Consider the following 21,623-nt stretch of genomic DNA (forward strand, 5'->3'; position numbering starts at 1 on the left):
TTGAAATCTCATCATGGGATCCTTAAAAGCTCATCGCTAGAATGCTGAAAAGCTAATAAGATCTTCAAAAGCTCAAAGGTTTTCGAAAAAAGTAAATGTACAAGACTTGTTTGTTAGAAAACTCATCATGGGATCATCAAAAAAGCTCATCATTAGAATATTAAAAGCTCTTCATGCGGTCTTTAAAACACTCATCATTAGGACGTTAAAAGGCTCAACGACTTTTGGAAAAATTAAATGTGCATGATGAGAACCTTTAAAGCTCTTGATGAGATCGTTAAAAGCTCATGATGTGGTCGTTAAAAGCTCAAGGTCATGATGAGAATGTTAAAATCTCCTGATGCGATTGTTAAAAGCTGATGATGCGATTGTTGAAAGCTCATGTGTGATCGTTAAAGGCTCATGATGAACTTAGAAAAATAATTGAAAGCACGTCTCGCGGATTTTTGAAAATTAAAAGGGCATGATGCGTCGTTAAAAATCACACATGGGATCTTTAAAATATCATTGTTTGGATGCTAAAAGCGCATACATCGCTAAAAGCTCCATGATTTCCGAAGAAATCATAGTAGATGCTGGGATCACTAAAAATCTCATCATCAGAAATCATAGTAGATGATGGGAACTAATTTTTTACAGCTTTTCATCAGAAAGATTGAAAGCTCATGCAGAAAAAATAAAAAGTCATCTCAAAGAAATTGAGAGCTCGTCTTTAAAAGATTGAAAGGTCATGTCGAAAATATCAAAACTCGTCTAAAATGAACTAATTTTATTAAATTCTCTTCATTAGAAAGATTATATTTGGAGATCGATCAGTGACATCTGACGGAAACACGGCCAGAGAAGTAAGTGAGCCCACCTATTGACTATTACAACAATGACAAACCTGCAGAACGAACACAAACCGCACACTCCTGTGTGGTCGCCCCCTGACACATGAGTCTCCGCAGCCAAAGTCAATCTCGCCCCTGCGCGCATAGGACCAACATAGCCATGCAAAAAACCAATGATGATTATTATCTTAAACAACATCCGAAAAAAGGGTGCCAATACCAGAATTGCCAATACTCTTACTTCAAGCATTATCTTCACTTGTGGATTTTATCAATTCGGTCTGCAAAAGATGATTATAGGCTTACAAGTCAATGCATTGCTGGAGTAAACAAACAGAAAACTACCCATAGTTTACAAACTAGCATCAGCAGATGTAAACAAACCCGTATGCATGATTCTGTAAGGGGCAAGATGACTGCGATAATCCAACACTGAAATCAAGAAGAAATCACACGACAGGTCTTAAAATTCACGAGGAGCCTTAACAAATTGCAATGTACAAACAAGTTCAAGATTACAATCATAAGCATAGTCATGAAGGAATGAACCGAAGTAAGAAATTCTAAGTCGAAACAAGGAAATACAACAGGGAAAAGAAATGCCCGACCTCAGCACTTAATTTGTCTGGATAAATTCTGCAACTTCTGCTTCATCTTCTCTAGGATCCACGTTCCTGCTAATTTGCATGTCTTCTCTCGTGTTTCAACAAATGGCTCAGCTTCAGTTACTCTAGATAAGAGAAGAAACAGGGGGATAAGACCTCCTGTTATTTAAACAAGCATACTTATGAGTCCAGTCAAAGTTATCTCCCTTGATCTGTGAACATAATCCACATAACACAAAAGTAGAATCAGGTCCAGATCGCACAAAAATCATGAGTCTATTGTATGGAGAAACATGGAGGAGAAAAACCTCTTGTTCAGGCTTCAGCCATGATATGGCGACATCCACGGAATATGCTAAGGGAAAGCATAGAGCAGTTGAAGGGAGACGAACATGTGGTTTCGTGCTACCATGGAGTGGCTCCCCGGCGGAGCCTCGCCGCTGCACGAATCCATTCAGCCACAGGGAGGCACCACATCGACATCTTGCACCGCTGCTGGTATTTGGTGGTGCAGTCGGCCGGACCTACCCCCGACGACACGTTGGAGGAAGGGGAGGGTTTCACAGGTCGAGCCGTTGTGAGAATCTCGCCCGTCCGCGGGCAACCACCATGCCGACGTCTCCCGCCGCCTCACGGATAGACGATGCAGCCGTCGACTCCCTCGATGCACACTGGACTGGAGGAAGGGGAGGATTTGGGAATTTCGCGCCGCCCTGAGAATCTCGCTCGGCCGAAGGGAACCACCACGCCGACAGCTCTCGCCACCACAGGGATAGGAGCCGCACAGCGCAAAAAAAAAAGGGATAGGAGCCGCAGTCAGCGACTCCCCCGACGCACGTTGGAGGAGAAGGGGAACGGTGGTCTAGCTCGCTGGTCGGGGGTTTGATGGAGAAGGGGGAAAATGGGAAATGTTCTGTCTGCGAAGAAAGGGAAATGAGGAAAGTGGCGAAGCGGTCGGAAGTCGTCCGTGGCGTCAAAGAGTTCTTTCGAATTAAGAGGCCTCATGCCTAAAATATGTGTATCTTTTCGTGAAATACTGACTTGTCCGTTAAAATGATAGAACGCTGCCAACGCCTCCTGCAACTGCAAGTGGCTCGGGCGTCCCGCACTCCCGCTCCCTCTTCCACCGTCGCGCTTCCAGTGGGGTTCCTCCGCCGGCCCGCCATTGATGGCGCTTCAGGGGATTGGCTCCGCGGCCACAAGACCGGAGAGTGACACCTGCATCGTCGCCACGTCCTTCAACCTTGAGTTGGATCGTCTGAACTGGGAGAGAATCGCGCTGGTGGTCTGGCTCGTCGGCGCCCCTCCCAGTACTTCGCGCGTGGAGGTGGATGCTGCGTTCCGCCGCTTCTTCCGCCTTAGCCCGTCCGAGCTCAATGTAAGCCGTCACTTCCCCGAACCATTCCTCGTGAAGTTCGAGGAATCCTCCCGCTGCGCCGAGGTGCTCGCCCCGCGTGGCACCCGGAGATCATTGAGCGGGTGATCGGCCGCCGCTGCGCCCTCCAACGCCACGACGATGGAGGACACCTCCATGGTGGGGCTGTGGGCCTGGACCCGGCCGCAACCCAAGCGCCATCCCCAGGATTGTGTGGCTCACGCTAACCAACCGCAACGCCGGTGGGCTCTCCTCTGTCCTCCGCGTCTCGCAGGAGCCGGCCCCGGAGTGGCTGCGGGGGGTCACCTTCCGAGTCGTCATCCACCTGGACCAAATGGAGGACTGGGCTAATGCGCCGATGGATGTCCAGTCGCCTTCCTCGGCCCCTGTTTTTGTCCCTCCGTCCACTGCCTTCCCCTGGAAGCTGGGGACGGTGGATGGATGGCCGACGCCTTTTGGGGACGTCTCGGCTCCTATCCCCCCCATCCGGCCGGAGCGGGTGTGCTCCCGTGGGGCAAGCCGCGACCGGCGCGAAGCTGAAGTGGCGGCTCGCCGGGACCGGCGCGAGGACTCTTCTTCGCCGGGACCGGCACCAGCACGTGGTTTCTTCGCAAGACAGATTGATTGCAGAGCCGCCACGGCCCCGCTCGGTCAACGACCGACGCCGGGACGATCAATACAAGCTTGTTTGCTCCTGTAGCTACTATCCTAATGGCTTTTCGGGACAGGTACATGCATGATTGGGAGTAATTGAGTGTTACTGATGTCTGCGACGAATTTACAACATGACTTCTCAGGCCAAGTTGAAAACTAGTAGTAGGTCAATTTGTTCTAGAGCGCTTCCCGCTGTTTTCGTCAGCACGCAATAGGCGGCTGTTTATTTTCTGCATCAAACTTTCTCGGCGTGCTGTGTGAGCTGTGAACTCCGGTGTTCCATTCCAGATTTAGCAATATAATCTTCTTTGCTCTTATTTTGTAATGACTTTTGCGCGTGCCAATACTTTTTATACTCGATTCGATTGCACCGGCGATGGCAGGGGCGAAGCCAGAAAAATACATCATTGGAATCGTTCTTTAGAATTCACTGGTGTCATTGCATATTTTTAAGAGCATCTATCTATTTCTAAGAGGGATTAGCAAGAAGTCATTAGTGTCATTTGACACCAATGGATATATGCTAGCTCCGCCCCTGGGCGATGGTAAGAAATAAAACAAGCACTCGGCTTCTTTTAAAGATGTACTACTTGAAGGATCTGATAAAAAACTTTTCACGTTCAAGGTAGCGTCTCTGAAGAAAGAAAATAAATTTTCTTCTTATAGTACGGAATCCTCTCTACAGCAGGGTGGAATGCCCAGAGTCATGTTACAGAAAACACAGAAGGATCGCACAATAAGAAGAAGGGATGCGCCCATTAACGTTGTCCGTGTTTCGGGAACAATGACAACCCCCGAAGCGGACCGAGGCAGTCACTGGTGTTATATACGGATCAATCGAGCTGGCGATATCAAGGCAAAAGTCGCATCACGGTTGCATCCAATTGTCCCGAGGTCATCAAGCTTAAGAGTGAATTTTATTTTTGACCCCCAAGTTTTTTGACAGCATTGATCACATTTAGTGAGATTTCCATTTTTTTAACCTCGTTTAGCAAATCTTCTGCCACCAATGACCCATTTAAGATTTCTGTCCAAATCCCTTCATCCTAGCAGATGCATGGGAACCACCTTTGAGGCCGACGTGAAAAGCCTGCTCGAACGCGTATTTCTTCCGGATGTTTCCTTCGCATGCTGCTGGTTACCCGGCCGAACCGAATCGGTCCAACCGGCCAGAACCAAACTGAAGTGAGCCGAACCGGCTGAGCTTCGGACACACAATCTACATTAATCACATTAGGTCTCAGCTCCACACAATCTAATCTCTGAAGGCAGTAGGCATGCATTGCATGCCCACCATGTGATACGAGGGACCATATCCTCGTCTTTCATGATGGCTGAGGCATCTTGATCATGCATTGCATGCCCATGTGATACGAGGAAAGGACCATGTCCTCCTCTTGCATGATGGCTGAGGCATCTTGATCATGCATCAACAGCAATGATCTCGGTGCCGGCTATGGATGTGTGAACTTCGTGTGCTCGTCGAGGGAGGCGCGCCACCAACAGCATGCGAAGGAAATGCTACGGTGAAATACGCATCCGAGCTGGCTTGCCACGTCGGCTTGAAAGATGGGTCACAGCTGTCAGGACGGAGGAGATTAGGGAAAAAATTAAATGGAGTCATTAGTGACGGTAGTTTTGCTAAATGGGGTCCAAAAGATGGAAACTCACTAAATGAGGTCAAGCTGTCAAAAAATGAGAACTTAAGGGACAAAACTGAAATTCACTCCAAACTTAAACATGTGCTGGCATTCGTATAACCCTCAACGAGACCCCACGGACTACAACTCATTTCCAGGAGATGTTCTAATCCAAGAAGCGAGGGTAGGAACAATTTTCAAGAGAAAAAGAAAATCTTCTCATTTGAATTCCTGTCAACAAGCTACTAGGAAGTGTGCACGTGCACGCACGTCCTAAAACGTTAAACATGTCTTTTGAATTTAATTTCTCTATAAGTTATTTTTTATTACTGTTTTTCTCGTTGAACCATTTAAATAGTTCTCGTTGTGTAGCAATGCAAAGCTTGCGCGTGCAACGTATAAAATCCATAAGCACATAAATATATTGTAATTAGGTACCGAAATATTGTAGCTAGATAGAAATTGAAAGCAATAATTAAAATACAAGTACTCCACAAGATTCTATTAATCGATGAATGTCCGCTTTTTTGTGCGCTCAAGAACGTCTCGTTCCATGGAAGAGATATTGTCTACAGCTTCATTGAATTCATGCTTTAAAAAATGTACCAAAAATCTTTGTTTGGGCTTGAAGCTGTCTTACACATGCGTCATAAAATATTGTCATAAAAAATTCATGTGATAATTTGGTACAAATGAGCATGTAAAAAATGCTCACCGTCGTTATTGAATAATGTAGCCTTTCATCGTAATATGAGTAGTGCATGAAATTGAAAACCAAATATCCAGACAGTCCACTGCATACAAATTAATGAAAAGTTACATTGTGTGTTGAAACAAATGAGATAAGACTGTGTGGGAGTGAGAAACTTCGTACATTAGAAACTTTGCGTCCCCATTTAGAGATATCACCATTCTATTCACGGCTTGCAACTTCGAGGGCAAGGTTTAAATTAATACCCGTTTCCATAGTTTTAAATAAATTCTCACATATCTCGCGCAACTTTGAGGGGCAGCTACGAAACAATTGTGCTAGCTGATCAACGTCTAACCTTTCATGACAACCCACATATCTCGCGCAAATTTGGACATCGTCTAAAATGATAAAAAAAATCTTAGCAATACGATGGAAACTGTGATTATGTGATTATACTAACTTACGCAAAACTTCAGATCCACATAGTGAACTGGCAGAACTCCGTGAACAATATGTTCCCATGAAGGGGCATCAATCATGCTGATGTACATGCAAAGTACTTCTATGAGGTGCTTTTTTGTTGGATTGATAGTAGGTGAAAGGACTGACTCTGATAGGAACTCAAATTGTGACGAGGTGTCTGATGTTTTGGCTCTCTTAGGACGGCTATCCAAAATCACACAATCAGCTGGATCGATATTCGTTTTATCAAGTTTAAAGTCATCTTGATTTCTTACATTATCATCGCTCGATTCCGAGTCGACTAAAATGACAGTAATTTTGTCCTAATTTTTTCTATACCATCCTAGCAAGCAGTAATCACGGTTAGTTTTGAAAATAAAATAATATATGACATGTACTAAAATGATAGGCAATTTTGTCCTAAATTTTGTTGTACCTGATTAGAAATGTCTAAAAAATATCTTCCATCTACTCCATGAAGTTTAACATCCACAAAGCACAAGATGACCTACATGATTATTTTGATAAGACATTTACAATGTATAACTATTATCAATAAATTATTAGTAGCTTTAAATAAAAATATTAAGCAAATGGGTTTTTTAAAATCTTAACACAGAGTAGAGTAGGTTTTATCCAGCAAACAACATGACAAAGAGCATCTCCAATGTCATCCCCAAAAATATCTACATCTTGGTCCTAAAATGGTTTGCGGGGTGTCCGCACGACCGGACATGCAAGATCCCGGCCCAGCCGCAGCCGCAGGCGCACAAAAACGGACAACATCCTTTTTACCATTTTCTCTCTGCTCTCACTCACTCTCTCTCCCTCCTCTCTCTCCCTCCTCTCCCTCTCTCTCTCTCAACTCCCTGCCTCTCTCTCACGCGCCACCACCACGGCCTCCTCCTCGTGTTCCAGGCGCCATGGATGCCGAATCCAGCAAGATGCATGCTCGTGGGCTCCGACGTGATGGTGCGACCCCACGGCCTCCTCGGCGCGCCGCCTGTGCTCCGGTAGAGATGAGAGGGAGGGAGATGGGGAGATGCCTTCTCGACCGGCAGCAGCCGCCCCTGAGATCCCCCACCTGCGCGCAGATGGAGGGCCTGCGTGCTCACGAGCGCCTGCGGATCTTTAACGCGGCTGCGGCTGGCCATTGCGGGTGTCTCCTCCGGTGGCTGCACGACCTCCATGGTGGCGATTGCGAGGTCGAGCTCGATCGGCGCCTGCGGTTGGGGAGGCGAGGCGCTTATGTGGTTGGTGCAGCCAGCCGAGGAATCGATGGCGGGGAAGGCAAGCGGGTGGGAGGCGATGGGCTCGCTGGCGGCAGACGTGTCAGCAGGAGAGCAGCTAGACGGACGCGTCAGCAGAAGAGGAAGATGGGATGGGGAAGAGAGAGATGGAAAACAAGAGGAGAAAAAGAAAAAAAAATAGGTGTTTGGGAGAGAGCAGTTTGGGGGACATGTTGGGTGATGGGCGGACATCTGACGGACCGACATCCATTTTTGCTCTCCCAAACAGACAAACAGAAAAAAAAAATTGAGAGCTTCCATTGAAGATGCTCTAAGAATAAGATACATTGATATTGCATAACGACCCAAATGTTGAGTGCGTCGAATTAGGAGGCGTACCCATCTGTCTGCATACTGCTCTTAATGCATTTTTCCCTTGACCATGATGTTCATTTAGGTCCTTCCACTTGTTAGAATTTAATTCCATGTGTTGTGATGCGATTCTGAATAATTTTTTCATTGCTATTAGATGTTATATTAATAAATGACAAAGTAGTAGCATCACAAGAAAAAAAAATAACACAAAATCTTATCAAAAGATGTGACGGTAGAATTGATTACTCACATAAAAAGCGAGGTCTCCGCGTGGCATTCCCATGCCTAGGGAGTCCAGTACTTGAACACATCGTTTCCCGGTGTGTATAACTAATAGGTACCAATGAAAGTCTTTCACGTTGATTGGAATGAATACCTAGAGAGAAAGTTTATTCTTATTTGAACTCTATTATACACGAACACACACCCTCATTAAGATTGACAATAATATGTAGGAAACTCGGACTAACCATCACTACTAGGATTCCAGGGTTCCGTGACGGTGCTTTATTTTTGTGACGGGCACCAAAAGTACCGTCACAAAAATTATTATTGTGACGGGCACAGCAATACCGACACAAAAATATTAATTTTCGGGGCGGGCCTGGACAACACCGACAAAAAATATACATTTTTGTGACAATGGGAACCCAACACGAAAAATATGCATTTTCATGTAGGTCTTACCAATTTATGTGTCGGTTCACCGTCACCTAAATCAAATATTTGTGGCGGTTGTAACCCGACATGAAAAAGATGCATTTTCATGTCGGTTTTAACAATTTTTGTGTCGGTGTACCGTCACCTAAATCAAATATTTGTGACGGTTATGGTGTACCCGTCACAAAAATAATATCGTCACAAATATTGTTTTAGTCACTTTTGTGAAGCAAATACCAAAAGTTTTGCTCTAAACACTCTCAAGAAAATTGAACATGCATAGGACTATATTTTGCAGATTCTACTTGAGTATGGTAATTTTTTATACTTTTTGGCTATTTTTGTTGAATTAACATGTATTTTAACCAAAATTATTCCAAATAACACCCAAATGTGCTCCGAAAAATATGAAAATCAACCGGGAATCCATTTAGGTACCAGCAAGGTTGCCATAATGTCTTGAAGCCATTTGATAGAACTATGACCATACATTCTAGTGTAATGGTGGCATCTCATAAGAGTGACATGATCTTTTGGGGTGAAAGTGTGAAGTTAGTAATGCAAATGAATTTTAGTTATCCTTTTTGATCCCAAATCATTATATCATTTAGTATGAAAAAATTTGCACATGTGATAATTTACGCCAGTACTGGTTTAGAGTATGGTCTAACTTTATACTTATAAACGTAGCAGAAGCTATATGGAACACATGTTTTGATGTAACTGATAAGAGCAAAGATAATTGGAAGGCCAGGCTTGATTTGCAGCAAATTTGCCACCGTCCAGCTTTGCATTTGTCTGATCCAACCAGCAATGGGAAGTGGGAGAAGCCTAGGGCCAAATTCTGCATTAAGAAGGATGACAAAGCAATTGTCCTAGAATGGTTTCAGAAACTAAAGTTTCCAGGTGGGTATGTAGCCAACATCAAGTGTGGTGTTAATCTAAAGAAATCAAAGATCTTTGGCCTCAAAAGTCATGACTTTCACATATTCATTTAACGCTTACTCCCTGTAGCATTTAGAGGCTTTCTTCCAGAAGATATATGGATTTGTTTGGCTGAGCTGAGTCATTTCTATCGTCAATTGTGTGCAAAAGAATTGAGCCAGGATATTGTGCACTCACTAGAACAGAATGTGGTTGCACTAGTTTGTAAATTGGAGAAGATTTTCCCTCCTAGTTTTTTCAATCCTATGCAGCACCTAATTGTGCATCTTCCTTATGAAGCTAGACTAGGAGGTCCAGTCCAGAACCGATGGATGTATCAATTCGAAAGGTAATTTCTAATTTCTGACACACAATGTGCTATGATTTATTCTCATCCTTCCTAAATTGTTGAGAAAACATATATTTAAGTTTATTGGGGATCTTAAGAAGAAGGTACGCAATAAGGCACGTGTTGAGGCTTCCATTGTTGAAGCTTACTTAGTTGAGGAGGCAACCCTTTTTCTCTCACTTTATTTTAAGGCTGGTGTACGGTTAGCCAGAAATAAGACTCCAAGGTATGATGAGAGTGGCCCTTCCAATGATAGTTCATGCACCATTGATATCTTTCAATACCAAGGCCGATACACGAACCCTCAAGGATCTCGTATACTCAAACCTGATGAGTACAAGTCTGCTGCCCTATATATATTAACCAACATACGACAGATGGATGAGTTCTTTGTGTAAGTCAGTAAGTATTTTTTGTTAATAATCCAATGCTAAAAATCCTATCCATGCCTTTCAATAATCAGGATGAGTTCTTTGTTTTATTGTTTTAGAAAATTTGAAAAGGAAGAATGGAGGAGGATTAGAGTTGAACCAAATGACAAGCAACGTCGTGACTTAAGATTAAATGGTTGGAAAATTGGTCCTGGCAAAAGAAATGGACCCAATTTCTTTGATTGGTTCAAGAATGAAGTAATCATCTAACCTTTCAAAATAAAGCCTTAAAACCAAATTAATGCACTAGGAACTTACATATCATACTACATTTGCAGTGCATGAAGACCTCTGGAATTGATAATTGTTTGTCTGAATTGTCATATGGTTTTCAAGGAAAGGTTACATCATATGGAATATATGATATCAATGGCTATAGGTTTCGGTCAGAGAAGTATGAGAACAAGAGATCAGGAAACGCTTCTATTAATACTGGCGTTTGTGTGTCTTGTACCGATGATGAAGACAATGACACTGAGTATTATGGTGTCATTGAAGACATCATCAAAATTAAATGGGAAGGCAGCCTGCAGCTAGAGCTTGTATTATTTGATTGTCGTTGGTTTAATCCAACAACCGGAGTTAGGCGTTCACCAAATTTAGGGCTGGTAGAAATTAGGCGCACATCTAGGCTGCAGAGTTTTGAACCATTTGTCTTGGCAAGTCAGGTTACTCAAGTATACTACTTGTCATATGCATGCAAGAAAAGGTCAGATCTTATAGATTGGCAAGTGGTTTATCATGTCCGTCCACGGGGCTATGTGCAGACAAGTGACAATGCTACTCAATCTAACCCAAATGAAGGGCCCATAGAAGATGCCCCGGTGTTTCAAGAGGAAGAACAACATGGAAATTTCAGTATTGACTTGGATCTTAATCCTGACAATCTGACATCCCTGATCTCAGACGAGATAACTAATACCAAAGATTTAGAATTGCTAGCCAACTCCAACCTTGAAGGTGAAGATGGTGGTGAAGATGCTGAAAAAACAGAAGACGAAGCGGATGAAGATGATGAGCTTGAAATCCCACTCGCTGATCATACACCTTATGACCCAGAAGATTTCTAATATCTTATTGCTACTATTGTGTGTTTAATTTGTCATGTAGCTTGTGTAATTTTGTTGTGGCACTATAATTTCGTTGAGAACAGCTGTAATTTCTAATATCATGTTGCTAATGCTACATATTCACTTGTATTGTCTCAATTTCCTATGTCTCCTTGACTTTGTATGTGCTTTATATGTGTGTTTTATGTTAACACATTTGTAGGAGCTAACAAAGCTTATGTTTGATTATAGGAGATGGAGGGGCTTCGACACAAGAGTCTAAGGAAGCCGCGTGCAGGTACTAGTGCTAGTACTGCTGGAGGCAGCAGCCAAGGTACCGGGGGAGGCAGCACACGAAGGAGCCTTGCTCGCCATGGAGATCAGCCCAGCGAAAGGAACAACCAGAGAAGCAATTCTGGTGGTATTGCAGCTGAAAGAAATGACCAGATATCCAACTCTGATGGCATTGCAGTTAGAAGGAATAACTCACAAGGCACTGACTCAGTGGGTAATGGTGACTTAGGGACTAACTCTGGAGGAGGCATTGATTCTGTTCGTACTAAAAGAACTGTAGAAACAAGAGGGAGGCGCAAGAGGTCAAGAACTGAGCTGAGAAATCCTCTACGAGGACGAAAAGTAGTCCTTATACCTCAGGGTGACCTGTAAGTGAATTCCTAGACGTGCATATTGCTGTTGTCTTTGATCTAATTGCAGTTCAACAAATGACTTTTTTTGTAGGCAATTCAAGTACAGAGACTATAGGCGACTACAAGTACACCACCCAACTTGGATGTATTCTGAAACGACAATACCCTGGATTTTTTAAGGACGAAGATGGAGAATCATATCCGGCAGCAACATGAGCAGATTATTATGACAAGATTGGCGACCAAGGAGAGTCATGTGCAGACAGATTTGAAGAAGGAATTTTGGGTAATTAGAGTCACATCTAAGACCTACACACAAATTCTTTGAACTAATTTGTTGTTGTGCACTTTGCAGCGTTTGTTCACCGTGGCTAATGAGCACAAGCGAGGGGCTGCCCGTGTTCTTGAGAACTATTGTAAGAAGAGAGTGCGGAATATAATGTACCAAGTCCGTGTCGATGCTGTGAAGCTACATTTTGAGAACCAAGGAGAGATCCTTGATGAGACTCTTGCATGTCGTAGAGAACTTAATGAGAATGAGTACCTAAATGCTAGGGTAGAATGGTGCAAAGAGGACGTTTGGCCCCTTCTTGCTGCATACTGGGATAGTGATGAGTTCAAGGAAAAAAGATCAAAAGCCCAAGATTCTCGCTTGTCTAATGAAGATGTTGCTCAAAACAGAGGGGGTTCACGCCCATTTGTAGAGACACAACAATTCATTGTAAGATTGTTCTCTATTGTTCTTGTGTACATCCAGATTTCAGATTTAGAACCATGATGAACTAACTATTGAAACTGCTTGCAGGAAGCTGTACATGGACCCGAAAAGGCTACAATTTTGAACGCATATGCCGTAATGAAATCAGGTGCTAAGAATATAAATAGTAATGGAAGTAGTGGAGTAATCCCCAGCCAAAAAGCACAAAAACGCATGGTATACTCTAATCTTGTGTTGTTCACTTCGTGTGAGTATGTGTGTGTGTGTGATGCAATGAATGTAAGTGTTGTTTATATATTGTAGAGGGACTACCAGGAAGGAGTTGAAGCTGCACATCCAGATGATCCAGAGCAGCCAGAAGTAGATGGACATGTCTTGTACACAAAGGGCGGTGGCCTGCCTCATGGCCGCCTTATTATAGGAGATGGCGCGATGAGAAAGGAAGATGTTATTGCTGCAGCTAAAGGAAAGAAGTCTAGGCCATCAAGTTCCGATTCTTATCAACACTTGTCCGAAGAGAATCACGAGCTCCGACGTGCTAACGAGGGCCTAACACAACACAACGTGCATCTAACCTAGCAACAAGAGGTTGACCACGAACTAATCATGGTAAGTTGAACCGATTGTATTCAGTTTCTACAATTTTAAATCATGTCCATCTTTGGATTGTTTCACCCTGGAAACATTGATTTCATTACTTAGCTTGTCTTCTTTAATTTTGATAGCTTTCTTTTTGGTCATCAAGTGATGTATGAATGCACTGTTAGAAATCTGCTCAATTTATTATCTGGACCTAGCTATGTATGGACACAATTTATGATCTGCTCAATTTATTGTACCGCTGGTTATGATCTGGAACTAGCTATGTATGGACACAAAGTTAGAAATCTGCTCAATTTATGAAGTCTTACAACATGGATACCTTTTCTAATAATTTTTTCTTCGTGCTGGAACTGTACACATGAATTCAAGATGTTTTTTGCTGAGCTTGGAAAGGAACCACCAGCACACTTATTGCGTCGTCGGCAACAGGTGCAAGCGCAATTTCAAGTAATTTTATTCATCAACTCCGCATATATAATATTAATTGAAATGTTGACAGTGAGATGAAAATTGATGGAATACCTTTTGTCATTGGGATAAGCTATTTAATTAACCTAGATCACTAATGATCTTTGTAATGGCAGACTGCCAACAATCAATGCAGCAGTGAGGCTTCATGTTCAAAATTGTAACACTTCGGATAACATCATTCTTAGTAAGTTTTTGGTTTCTTTGGTTCGTGGGAGGGCTAGAAGTGTAAATCTGTAGCGAACATTGCCTTTTGGATGTGTTCACTTGTATTTTTCTTGAATCTAGTTGTACTTTTAATACTTGGACCTACCTAGTAGCTGAAATATGTTGTATATCTTGTCATGCATCTAATGGCTGTGCTTGTATATGTGGCAAATTACAGTACTTTTTTCGTTTTTCGGTTATTATCTCAAATCTTGGTTTCTTATGGACAAACATAATCTTCATGTAGGGAGCACCTGGTTCTTCACATGCTAGCTCACAATCAATCCATAATGATGGAATGGATGGTGCTACAACCAGTGCTAATGGCAATAATCGGGGCGACAACATGGAGATCAATGACACTGCTATCAGCTTGAACAACAATCGGGGCGACAACGTGGCTGGGGAGAATGGATCTGATGATGATAGTGAGGCTTTATATGCTAACAGTGATGTTGATGCTGGCCATGAAGCCCACGATGATGCTTTTGTTGGCCGTGAAGCTGATCTTGATGCTACCTAGTGTTGGGCGTGCACACTGAAAGTAGAAGATCACAGCCTTTCTTCTTTTTGGTAATTGGAGTTCTAACAATGGTCATCTACCTTTCTTCTTTTTGGTGATTGGAGTGCTAACCATGGTTATCTGTAGCTACTGATGGCCATGCCCACTGAGTAGAAGATCAAAAACTTCTTCTTTTTGGCGATGTGAGTTCTGCAATGGGCACATGTATTATGTAGCAACCATTGCCCTTTGGATGTGTGGACTTGTATTTTTCTTGAATCTGGTAGTAGTTTAATGCTGGACGGTTGGACCTAGCTATGTGTGGACTTATTGTATTGTTGGTTATGATCTGGATGATGAATGCACTGTGTGGTGTTGATGTCATGCATGTATGGCTGTGCTTGTATATCTTGCTGTGATTTGGAGATATTTATTTCATTTGTGCAGCTTTCAGCCTATAATTGTGAAACTTTATTTTCTGACCGTTGTCCATTTTCCTGACAGTTATCGGAATATCTATTTTTCTGTCCATTTTTGTGTCGGTTATTGCAATGTCCCGAATCACTTTTTGTCTGATGGTAATTTTATTTCTGTGTCGGTTACTACACCGTCGGAACAATACAATCTCTGACAGCCCACCGTCAGTTTAATTACCGTCACGCTACAAATAATATTAAACATGACGGCTGCCCGTCACAGATAAACGTGAATATTCATGTCGGTTTAGCCGACACAAATTATTTTCGTGTCGTTATTTTCTGACGGGTGAGCCGTCAAATTAGAATCCGCCGAAACCGGACGCCGCCGAAACCGGACGCCAAAATATTTTCTTGTCGGCCACCGTCAGAAATATCCACCAGAAATATTATTTATGACGGTTCACCGTCACGCAAATTCATTTTCTCCGACGCTCTAGTTCTGACGGTAGTTTTGTGACGGTGTACCGACACAATTTATTTTTGTGTCGGTTTTTGGTCTATTTCTGACGGTTTCTCACCGTCACTGAACCCTGGAATCCTGGTAGTGCATGTCATCTTCCAGATACTTTTTAACCCTCTTGTCGTCGCACGGGGCTCCGACACCGGGGGCGTGCGGTCACGGCCCCCTTTTAGGTTCGGCAGGGGCGTCGGGGATCAAGGCATTGAGCAGTAGGAACTATATATAAAGAGACAGTTTGATTACAGTTCATAGGCATACAATACAAGTATAGATCAAGGAATTGAGCACATCACTACGATCTGCACGTCAAATATTCCATAAACGGTACATTCTACCTCCTGCCTATTTTCCCTTTCTATGTGCAGAAGCATCCATGCATTGCTAATTCCTACTACATTCGCCGGAACCTAATTAGCCACTGATCATCCTTCACATTGAAAAGCAGATTGGAAAGGAATTGGGTTGACCATCAAAAAGCAGTACAGCTTGCCTGCACCAATATAATGTTGAGTTTATTAACGTCAAGTATCTACAATAATAAAACTCATGGTATAAAAGCATATATCTGCAATAATAAAACTCATGCGACAGGACCGGTGGACTGTGTAAGCAACTGATGATCTTACTACGGTCCTTTGAGGAAGTCGACAAGCATCAAACAACCCAGGACATTGAGTTCTGGTCAAGAAGAGTGTGCGGACAATACTCAATGTGCTTGTGGCCAGCAATGGTTTGAAACAAGAATAATCCAATCAGTCTATTAGCTAGGATTGGTCATGACCGCACTTACAGATGCATAGTACAACTTTGGCTAAGGTGAAATTCTCATGTCTCAGTTCTTTATAGCATCTCTGCTCAAGATACTCTGTTATCTGTTCAAAACACAGGAGTGAAGTTAAATTCTGGTCTTACCTAGTTTGTTCATTCATCCACCTAGCTGTTAAACAAAAAAGGAGTAGAACACTGTGGTGACTGGTGATTACTAAATACATGTACGAAACACTACCAAGAGTGGTGCCCATCAGACAAAAACATTGAAGATCACTGATCAGTATAAAAGTAACAATAAAGCGACTACTTTGTCCATCACTGATCAGAAAATCCCCTTTGGAGAACAAATACTTTGCATTACTGAATTCAGTTTCTTCCACTGACTTGATTCAGTCTTGAGCAAATCCAGCAATAACTATTAGATGACAGTAGGAAAAAGAGGGAGGATATGGAGTGTGTTACAGTTGGTATGTGTACATGTTGGACTTCTTGAGGCATAATGGCAGAGTTTCCCAATTAGCAAACTCCCACACATTTGAACAAAAACACCCATTTTCAAATGCTAACGGGCAGGATTGGCAGTACCGGTGGCAACTGGTAGATCTTGGAGATGATCTTCTTGTACCTCTTAAAGGGTTGAAAGGATAAGGTCCAAAGGTAGGGCAGAAGTAGCAGAGGGCCCTGCAGGAGGGCAGCACCCGCCTCGACATCGCGCCCATCCCTTCCCTCGTCTCCTTGACATTTTCCCTCCCATGGCGGTGGAGCCAGGAGCTTTGGCAGCGGCGCAAGCCGTCGGAGCTGGGGCTCCGATGGTGGCCGTGACGGCAGGGACGGGGCCTGCGGACGGCGACGCAGGGCGGCGGAGATGGGGGACTATGGTGGCGGCGCTGGGAACTGCGGAGGCGGCCAGGGCAGCGGATACAGGGGCTGCAACGGTGCGCGACGGTGCAAGCGGCGGAGACGGGTCTTGCGGGCCTGCCGGCGGGTGGTGCAAACAGCTCCAAACCCTAGCTTGGGGTCGAGCCTCGAGCGGCAGAGACAGATACAGAGAGCGCGAGAGAGGGGGGAACGCGCGCTAGACGCTAGTCGGAGGAGATTGGATCGGGACTCGGGAGTGGATTTGGAGGAGCGGTGGCATCTTCGCTGTAATTAGCGCGTGGGGAAGGAGAACAAAGGAACGCGGGCCGTTGGATTGGTTCGTACGGACGGTCCAGATTTCATTTTTCTGTCAATTTGACTAAAACAGCGACAAATATTTAGAAACGGAGAAAGCAGCAGAGATAGAGATAGAGAAGTAGAGATAGATATAGAGATTAGAGAGTGCTCCCCCGACCAGGTTAAGCTGAAAGCGTGTCCGTTCCACATTTATGGCCCCACGTTGGCATGAAAGCGACGGTCAATAGTCCGACCGCACGCTTCCGTGTTTTTTCTTCCATCGCACCAAACCCACACCTAAACCAACCGGGCTAGTCTTTCTTCTACAGCCAGCCGCCACAAAACCAAAAGCACAGTTGAGAGACAGATCTATGCAGAGAAAAAACAGGAACAAATTACATCCTGTCGTAAAAAGATCACGGCAAGGGGAATTATTCCAGGTACCTCCATACTACTCCCACCGATCATAAATTGTTGTCGAAATATTACATGTATTTATATGCCTTTTAAAAGTAGATACATCCATATTTAGGCAAATTTGAGACAAGAATTTAGGATCGGAGGGAGTACTTCAGATCTATTTCACCATGGATTGATACAGAAACCAGACAAGAATCCATGAAAATTCGTCACTGCATACACATAAAAACACCAACAGAGTATAAAACCAAGGTACTCAATCTATCTAGTAGTAACCTTGATTTGCGATTACTTACATGTAGCTAGCACAACAAGTTCAAAAAACTGCAGGCGCATAGAAAAGAGGATGTACATGTAATATTTTCAGATTGTGTTTGCTATTATGCAGCCTAAAAACAGCCATCCACAAACACAGTTTCTTGGTAGCATTGCACAGCAAACTTGTCTTTCAATGCACCTGGAGCTTCATTAAGGCTTTCAGTTTGAACGGCCTGGAGCAAAAAAAACATCCTTCAGCTAAAGCCTGCAAAAACACAAACACGTAGAAAAGTAATCTGTAGCTAAATTCATGTACTACCTCCGTCCAACAAAGGATGTCTCAAGTTTGTCAAAACTTGGATGTATATAGACATAACTTAGTGTATAGATGCATTCAAATTTAGTCAAAATTGAGACATCCTTTGTTGGACTGAGGGAGTACAAATTTTCATAAGTTTTTTTTATCTTGTAGTTCTGCTGTGTTCAGAACTTTAATTCCTCCTCCTTCTACTATGCAGATTATGGACAATATTCGCAACATCACACTGTTCGACCTTAATTGCCGGTATGAGGAAGGTAAATTTTAATAGATGTTGGATGTAGTTTCAACAGTGACAATTACTTTTAATTCCTCCTTTTACTATGCAGATGGCACATGCAGTTTTCTGGGTTCACAATTACTTCATGACTTCGTTGGATGTAGCTCCAATGGTGAAAGTTACTTTTAAAATTTTAGTAGATGTAATTTTAATCCTAAGAGTTACTTTCATCCTTTCTTAAGATGTAACTGCAATCTTAGGAGTTGCATACTACTTTTCTTAGATGTAATTAAAATGTTCGTAATTACTTTTCTGCATTTTTTTAGGAATCTTCTTGATCCACAGGAAACTAACCTGCTGGACCGGCCGACGACGTCTCCCCCGCTGCAGATTTGACACTAGCTCACCAAACGACCGAGAAAGGAGGAAAGAGGCGAGGGGAAGGCGCGGCGGCGCCTCCTAGGTTGGGGCGCCCCTCAGAAGGTGAGGAGGCAGGACTCATGAGGCAAGGGCGCGGCGGCGCAGACCGCGAGGAAGGCTGGGTCGCGGAGGACCAAGCCCCAGCGGCGAAAGACAAAGCGGATGCTGAAGCGGCAGAGCAGGAAGGGAGGGAGACATGTTCTAGTTGAATAAGTTTGGTAGCAATCTACTTAACTTGATCTAGCAACTCCAAATTATTTCAAACCATTAGAAAACTACATCCAGCAAAGTTACATCCAGATGCTACTAATGTATATCCACCCAAGTGATATATTAGTACAAATTTGAACTAAAACAGCGACAAGAATTTAGGAACGGAGGAAGTACTCAATTTCTCAGACAAACATACATCTCTCTAGTCACCAAAATTACATGGAGGCGCCATAAAACTACATCCCGCACGAGCATATCAAAATAGAAGGGGTAAATTCGATATTTCAGAAAGAGTAAAATGCATCAGAGGTTCTAATTCTTTCGTAAAGGTCCCGAGTTAGTCCTAATTCTTTGAAAATGCACGTTTGAGTCCTTATTGTTTCATAAGCGATTCATCTCAGGTCCTATACTGGCTCTGTCACGTGCCGCCTTCCTACGTGGCTTTTCGGGCCCACTCGACAGGTGCCAACGTGGACTGGTTTTCGCAAATAAACCCCTGGCTCCCTCTCTTTGCTCCCCCATGACCCCTCTCCTCTTTCTCTTCTTCCCCATCTCCGGTCCTCCTCGCCGCACTGCTCCGCCCGTCCCGTCCAGGTCGTCCCCTCGCCGCCCCCTCTTCTGGCTCCTGCTTGTGCTGACGGAGCAACCCTGCAGCAGGTCTGCTGGCTATCTCCCTACCATCTCCCTTTTCCCCTCCGTGATGCAATGGAAGCTGTGGCAGCAAGCAGCGGCGGTGCTACAAATCCTAGGCGGTGGTAGCATCAACAGAAGCAGTAGCAGCAAGCAGCGGCGGCGCTAGAAATCCTAGGCTCACCGCTCGCCGACTCTGCCATCGCCTAGGCGCGCCGTCGCTGGAGTTGGGGAAGACAGGACGCGCGGGGGACCCCACAGCCGGCGTCGCGCCGCCGCTCCCGATCTGCTTCCTCGCGTCCATCCTCGCCTCTCCACCGCGCGCGGGAGCTATGTGTGGACACCCAGAGCTCGCCGGTTCCCTCGCCTGCGCCTCCCGTGCCCCGGAATCGCTCCGCGTCGAAGCTCCTCCGCTGCCGCCGCAAGGTCGTCGTCACGGGCCTCCTCCTCCGCCTCCCGGTCGAAGCCGACGCTACTCGCGCTTTGCCTACTCGCCGCAGACGCCACGGAAGTGGAGACCGTGAGAGAGAGAGAGAGAGAGGTGAGTGTGAAGATCATCTTTTAGAGGTTCACCCCCCTATTAGCCACAATTGGTAATTAGAGCTTTGCTCTCACACCTCAGAGCAATCTCACTCATCCTCATTCCTCAAGTTCTTCACAATCCTTATTTGTCACATTCGAATCTAATATGAGTAATGCAAAACCGAATGCCAACTTTTCGCTGCGCCAACAAAAAAACTTTGTTTTTTTTTTGCGGGTATTCTGTTTTTGTTCTTATATGACTTGAACAATGATCTCAGTTAAATCAGGCACATACCCGGCATTCTTCAAGTCAGTTGGTACCTTGTCCAATTTGGCATATATTTCTTTGCTCGTAGGCTACAAATTCGTGGATTACTACTGAAGAACCTCTCTGTAAGTCTCACACTCACTTTGTGTTGTTGTCTTTCCAGTGACAATTACTTGCTATAATTGCAGGCTCATCTTATCGAAGGAATAATCGATGAAGTGGACCGAACTATGATCTTTTCGTGGGTGCAAAGGAGCATCCACCAAGTGAAATCCTTGTGTGACCGGCTGACACCTGGGTCGGATAGGTGCCCACGACTTTGCTATCTGTCGAAGCCGAGACACCAGACTTAATGGTTGTGACCTTATAAAGTGAATTGAGAATGAAATTCGAAATTCATATTGATTCTTACTACGGTGCAGGGTCGCCAAACCTAGAAAGATTTGTAAACCTTATAAAATGAATTGAGTATTTTGTTTTGGACGTGGAACTCACTGTCTGACCGGTCTTACTAAAAATTGATTTTGATCCCCAAAATGGATCGGAAAACAGCAGGGGTGGACGCCAATACTGTCGAAAACATAATTGTGTTAAAACGGCACTCCCCGGAGTTACCAGTGGTACAAAGAATCGGTACCTCTCTTGTTTTTATGCCTAAAGTCCATATGGACATGCATGCAACTTTTGTCCGCTTTAGGTCTTCTTTGTTTGGGATTCTGTTTCAGATTTCGGTGCTTTTAGTAATCTCAAAAACATTTCTCCCATTTACACATGAAGCTGAAAAGCACGTCCGGAAGTGCTTTTCGGCTTCATGTGTAAACATGAGAAGTGCTTTTGAGATTGTTAAAAGCACCAAAAGCTGAAGCAGAAGTCCAAACAAACAGGGCCTTACTTGCCTTGTGGCTTGTGCACGGAACCGTCGATCGCTTGACCGGTTGCCCGCTGACCATGACGTGTCAATGCCTCTTCACAGAATGCTGGTGGTTCTGCACGAAAATTAGCAAAACCGGTGATTTTCGTGATAAGTGACCAAAATGCGATGGTTCCGTATAATTTACTCTTT

The 21,623-nt window shown here is 44.0% G+C and overlaps 3 long non-coding RNA genes across 4 annotated transcripts; 1 reads left to right on the forward strand and 2 right to left on the reverse strand.

The window, feature by feature from the left end:
- Positions 1-733: 733 nt before the first annotated feature.
- LOC104582505 lies at positions 734-3,303 on the reverse strand. The gene is made up of 5 exons (XR_001406114.2): positions 1,747-3,303; positions 1,442-1,650; positions 1,218-1,265; positions 1,075-1,114; positions 734-968 (listed from the first exon to the last, which is right to left on the reverse strand). It is a non-coding gene; the product is annotated as an uncharacterized LOC104582505 (long non-coding RNA).
- A 12,263-nt stretch (positions 3,304-15,566) lies between these two features.
- LOC104582506 lies at positions 15,567-17,249 on the reverse strand. 2 transcript variants are annotated; one of them, XR_001406116.2, is made up of 2 exons: positions 16,155-17,249; positions 15,567-15,854 (listed from the first exon to the last, which is right to left on the reverse strand). It is a non-coding gene; the product is annotated as an uncharacterized LOC104582506 (long non-coding RNA). The 2 variants fall into 2 exon arrangements; XR_002963326.1 differs by having other exon boundaries at positions 15,567-16,042.
- Positions 17,250-19,488: 2,239 nt separating this feature from the next.
- Positions 19,489-21,050, forward strand: LOC112270833. Its single transcript, XR_002963327.1, has 2 exons — positions 19,489-20,311; positions 20,580-21,050. It is a non-coding gene; the product is annotated as an uncharacterized LOC112270833 (long non-coding RNA).
- Positions 21,051-21,623: the final 573 nt, after the last annotated feature.

Source organism: Brachypodium distachyon, chromosome 2 (genome assembly GCF_000005505.3).
Source record: "Brachypodium distachyon strain Bd21 chromosome 2, Brachypodium_distachyon_v3.0, whole genome shotgun sequence".
Taxonomy (NCBI): Eukaryota; Viridiplantae; Streptophyta; class Magnoliopsida; order Poales; family Poaceae; genus Brachypodium; species Brachypodium distachyon.